General features: G+C 51.2%; 1 long non-coding RNA gene across 1 annotated transcript in view; it reads right to left on the minus strand.

The window, feature by feature from the left end:
* Window positions 1-2369: 2369 nt before the first annotated feature.
* LOC142908128 (uncharacterized) overlaps window positions 2370-6334 on the minus strand; it is an 11021-nt gene continuing 7056 nt past the window's right edge. Inside the window, exon 4 of the long non-coding RNA XR_012931609.1 lies at window positions 2370-2520. This is a non-coding gene — a long non-coding RNA (uncharacterized LOC142908128). The remainder of the gene's footprint in view (window positions 2521-6334) is intronic.

Here is a 6334-nt window from a genome sequence, read left to right on the forward strand (position 1 = left end):
GTGTGGGTGAGTGAGTGTGTAGGTGGGTGTGTGGGTGAGTGAGTGTGTAGGTGAGTGTGTGGGTGAGTGAGTGAGTGGGTGAGTGTGTAGGTGAGTGGGTGAGTGAGTGGGTGAGTGGGTGAGTGTGTGGGTGAGTGATTGTGTAGGTGGGTGTGTGGGTGAGTGAGTGTGTAGGTGAGTGAGTGGGTGAGTGAGTGGGTGAGTGAGTGGGTGAGTGAGTGTGTGGGTGAGTGTGTGGGTGAGTGTTTGGGTGAGTGGGTGAGTGTGTAGGTAAGTGAGTGGGTGAGTGAGTGGGTGAGTGGGTGAGTGTGTGGGTGAGTGAGTGTGTAGGTGGGTGTGTGGGTGAGCGTGTAGGTGAGTGTGTAGGTGAGTGGGTGAGTGTGTGGGTGAGTGAGTGGGTGAGTGGGTGAGTGTGTGGGTGAGTGAGTGTGTAGGTGAGTGGGTGGTGAGTGAGTAGGTGAGTGAGTGAGTGTGTAGGTGAGTGTGTGGGTGAGTGGGTGAGTGTGTGGGTGAGTGTGTGGGTGAGCGAGTGGGTGAGTGTGTAGGTGAGTGAGTGAGTGAGTGTGGAGGTGAGTGTGTGGGTGAGTGTGTGGGAGTGTTTGGGTGAGTGAGTAGGTGAGTGGGTGAGTGTGTAGGTGAGTGTGTGGGTGAGTGTGTAGGTGAGTGGGTGAGTGTGTGGGTGAGTGAGTGGGTGAGTGTGTAGGTGAGTGAGTGAGTGTGTAGGTGAGTGAGTGAGTGTGTGAGTGAGTGAGTGGGTGAGTGAGTGGGTGAGTGGGTGTGTGGGTGAGTGAGTGGGTGAGTGAGTGAGTGAGTGGGTGGGTGAGTGAGTGAGTGAGTGGGTGAGTGAGTGTGTAGGTGAGTGAGTGGGTGAGTGAGTGAGTGGGTGAGCGTGTAGGTGAGTGGGTGAGTGAGTGGGTGAGTGAGTGAGTGGGTGAGTGAGTGGGTGAGTGTGTAGGTGAGTGTGTGGGTGAGTGTTTGGGTGAGTGGGTGAGTGTGTGGGTGAGTGTGTGGGTGACTGAGTGTGTAGGTGGGTGTGTGGGTGAGCGTGTAGGTGAGTGGGTGAGTGTGTGGGTGAGTGTGTAGGTGAGTGTGTGGGTGAGTGTTTGGGTGAGTGGGTGAGTGTGTGGGTGAGTGTGTGGGTGACTGAGTGTGTAGGTGAGTGGGTGAGTGTGTGGGTGAGCGTGTAGGTGAGTGGGTGAGTGTGTGGGTGAGTGTGTAGGTGAGTGGGTGAGTGTGTGGGTGAGTGAGTGGGTGAGTGTGTGGGTGAGTGTTTGGGTGAGTGGGTGAGTGGGTGAGTGTGTAGGTGAGTGAGTGAGTGTGTGAGGGAGTGAGTGGGTGAGTGAGTGGGTGGGTGAGTGTGAGTGAGTGGGTGAGTGTGTGGGTGAGTGAGTGGGTGAGTGAGTGTGTAGGTGAGTGAGTGGGTGAGTGAGTGGGTGGAGCGTGTAGGTGAGTGGGTGAGTGAGTGAGTGAGTGTGTGAGTGGGTGAGTGGGTGGAGCAGTGTAGGTGAGTGAGTGAGTGGGTGAGTGAGTGTGTGGGTGAGTGGGTCAGTGTGTGGGTGAGTGAGTGTGTAGGTGAGCGTGTAGGTGGGTGAGTGAGTAGGTGAGTGGGTGAGTGTGTGGGTGAGTGAGTGGGTGAGTGTGTAGGTGAGTGTGTAGGTGAGTGTGTGGGTGAGTGTTTGGGTGAGTGGGTGAGTGTTTGGGTGAGTGGTGAGTGTGTGGGTGAGTGTGTGGGTGACTGAGTGTGTAGGTGAGTGGGTGAGTGTGTGGGTGAGCGTGTAGGTGAGTGGGTGAGTGTGTGGGTGAGTGTGTAGGTGAGTGGGTGAGTGTGTGGGTGAGTGAGTGGGTGAGTGGGTCAGTGTGTGGGTGAGTGAGTGTGTAGGTGAGCGTGTAGGTGGGTGAGTGAGTAGGTGAGTGTGTGAGTGTGTGGGTGAGTGAGTGGGTGAGTGTGTAGGTGAGTGTGTAGGTGAGCGTGTAGGTGAGTGGGTGAGGGAGTGGGTGAGTGAGTGAGTGGGTGAGTGGGTGTGTGGGTGAGTGAGTGGGTGTGTGGGTGAGTGAGTGGGTGAGTGTGTAGGTGAGTGTGTAGGTGAGCGTGTAGGTGAGTGGGTGAGTGTGTGAGTGTGTAGGTGAGTGGGTGAGTGGGTGAGTGAATGAGTGAGTGAGTGGGTGAGTGAGTGGGTGAGTGTGTGGGTGAGTGTTTGGGTGAGTGGGTGAGTGAGTGAGTGAGTGGGTGAGTGAATGAGTGAGTGAGTGGGTGAGTGAGTGGGTGAGTGTGTAGGTGAGTGTGTAGGTGAGTGTGTAGGTGAGTGGGTGAGTGAGTAGGTGAGTGGGTGAGTGTGTAGGTGAGTGTTTGGGTGAGTGTGTAGGTGAGCAGGGTGAGCGTACTACTGGTGAGGAACAATGCTCCTGATGCAGCGAAGAGGCGACTCTTCATGAAGGGAGCCGCAATGAGGAGGAGAAGAACGCCAATCAGAGAGGCGAGCAGAGCACAGCCAATCAGCACAGAGCACACCACGTGGACATCTAACACACACACACACAGTGACACACACACAGTGACACACACACACAGTGACACACACACAGTGACACACACACACACAGTGACACACACACAGTGACACACACACAGTGACACACACACACAGTGACACACACACAGTGACACACACACAGTGACACACACACAGTGACACACACAGTGACACACACACACAGTGACACACACAGTGACACACACACACAGTGACACACACACACAGTGACACACACAGTGACACACACACACAGTGACACACACAGTGACACACACACACACAGTGACACACACACAGTGACACACACACAGTGACACACACACACACAGTGACACACACACAGTGACACACACAGTGACACACACACACAGTGACACACAGTGACACACACAGTGACACACACAGTGATACACAGTGACACACACACAGTGACACACACAGTGACACACACAGTGACACACACAGTGACACACACACACAGTGACACATACACACAGTGACACACACACACAGTGACACACACACAGTGACACACACACAGTGACACACACACACAGTGACACACACACAGTGACACACACAGTGACACACACACACAGTGACACACAGTGACACACACAGTGACACACACAGTGATACACAGTGACACACACACAGTGACACACACAGTGACACACACAGTGACACACACAGTGACACACACACACAGTGACACATACACACAGTGACACATACACACAGTGACACATACACACAGTGACACATACACACAGTGACACATACACACAGTGACACACACAGTGACACACACAGTGACACACACAGTGACACATACACACAGTGACACACACAGTGACACACACAGTGACACACACACAGTGACACACACAGTGACACACACAGTGATACACAGTGACACACACACAGTGACACACACAGTGACACACACAGTGACACACACACAGTGACACACACACACAGTGACACACACACACAGTGACACACACAGTGACACACACACAGTGACACACAGTGACACACACACAGTGACACACAGTGACACACACACAGTGACACACAGTGACACACACACAGTGACACACACACACACACAGTGACACACACAGTGACACACACAGTGACACACACACAGTGACACACACAGTGACACACACACAGTGACACACACAGTGACACACACACAGTGACACACACACAGTGACACACACACTGACACACACACAGTGACACACACACAGTGACACACACAGTGACACACACACAGTGACACACACACAGTGACACACACAGTGACACACACACAGTGACACACAGACAGTGACACACACAGTGACACACACACACAGTGAGACACACAGTGACACACACACAGTGACACACACAGTGACACACACAGTGACACACACAGTGACACACACACACAGTGACACACACACACAGTGACACACACACAGTGACACACACAGTGACACACAGTGACACACACACACACACAGTGACACACACACAGTGACACACACAGTGACACACACACAGAGTGACACACACACACAGTGACACACACAGTGACACACACACAGTGACACACACACACAGTGACACACACAGTAACACACACACAGTGACACACACAGTGACACACACACAGTGACACACACACACACACAGTGACACACACACACACAGTGACACACACACACACAGTGACACACACAGTGACACACACAGTGACACACACAGTGACACACACACACAGTGACACACACAGTGACATACACACAGTGACACACACAGTGACACACACAGTGACACACACACACAGTGACACACACACACAGTGACACACACACACAGTGACACACACAGTAACACACACACAGTGACACACACAGTGACACACACACAGTGACACACACACACAGTGACACACACAGTGACACACACATTGACACACACACAGTGACACACACAGTGACACACACACAGTGACACACACAGTGACACACACACACAGTGACACACACACACAGTGACACACACACAGTGACACACACAGTGACACACACACACAGTGACACACACACACAGTGACACACACAGTGACATACACACAGTGACACACACACAGTGACACACACAGTGACACACACACAGTGACACACACACACAGTGACACACAGTGACACACACACAGTGACACACACAGTGACACACACACAGTGACACACACACACACAGTGACACACACACACACAGTGACACACACACACACAGTGACACACACACAGTGACACACACAGTGACACACACAGTGACACACACACAGTGACACACACACAGTGACACACACACAGTGACACACACACACAGTGACACACACACACAGTGACACACACACAGTGACACACACACAGTGACACACACAGTGACACACACACAGTGACACACACACAGTGACACACACAGTGACACACACACAGTGACACACACACAGTGACACACACACAGTGACACACACACAGTGACATGATGATGCTGCTGCTGATGATGCTGATGATGGTGATGATGATGATGCTGCTGCTGATGATGATGGTGATGCTACTCACAGAAGCTGCTGGTGATGATGGTGATGACGGTGATGATGGTGATGATGGTGATGATGATGATGGTGGTGATGATGATGCTGGTGATGATGGTGATGATGATGATGGTGGTGATGATGATGCTGGTGATGATGGTGATGATGATGATGGTGGTGATGATGATGCTGGTGATGATGGTGATGATGATGATGGTGGTGATGATGCTGATGATGCTGGTGATGATGATGATGGTGGTGATGATGATGCTGGTGATGATGGTGATGATGATGATGGTGGTGATGATGCTGATGATGCTGGTGATGATGATGATGCTACTGATGATGATGATGATGCTGATGATGATGGTGATGATGGTGATGATGCTGATGATGATGGTGATGCTACTCACAGAAGCTGCTGCTGCTGATGATGATGATGCTGATGATGATGCTGAGGATGATGATGATGGTGATGATGATGATGCTCCTGATGATGCTGATGATGATGCTGATGATGCTGATGATGATGATGGTGATGATGATGGTGATGATGATGATGATGCTACTCACAGAAGCTGCTGATGATGATGATGCTGATGCTGCTGATGATGATGATGCTGATGATGCTGATGGTGATGATGATGGTGATGATGATGATGCTACTCACAGAAGCTGCTGGTATGATGGTGATGATGATGCTGATGATGGTGATGATGGTGATGCTACTGATGATGATGGTGATGATGGTGATGATGGTGACGATGGTGATGATGGTGACGATGGTGATGATGGTGATGCTACTGATGATGATGGTGATGATGGTGATGATGGTGACGATGGTGATGATGGTGACGATGGTGATGATGGTGATGCTACTGATGATGATGGTGATGATGGTGATGCTACCGATGATGATGATGATGCTGATGATGATGATGGTGATGCTACTGATGATGATGATGATGCTGCTGATGATGGTGATGATGGTGATGATGGTGATGCTACTGATGATGATGGTGATGATGGTGATGATGGTGATGATGGTGATGATGGTGATGATGGTGACGATGGTGATGATGGTGACGATGGTGATGATGGTGATGCTACTGATGATGATGGTGATGATGGTGATGCTACCGATGATGATGATGATGATGCTGATGATGATGATGGTGATGCTACTGATGATGATGATGAT

The sequence above is a fragment of the Petromyzon marinus genome, assembly GCF_048934315.1.
Source record: "Petromyzon marinus isolate PM22_M1 ecotype Great Lakes invasive population chromosome 73 unlocalized genomic scaffold, UKy_Petmar_22M1.pri1.0 chr73_unloc.2, whole genome shotgun sequence".
Taxonomy (NCBI): domain Eukaryota; kingdom Metazoa; phylum Chordata; class Hyperoartia; order Petromyzontiformes; family Petromyzontidae; genus Petromyzon; species Petromyzon marinus.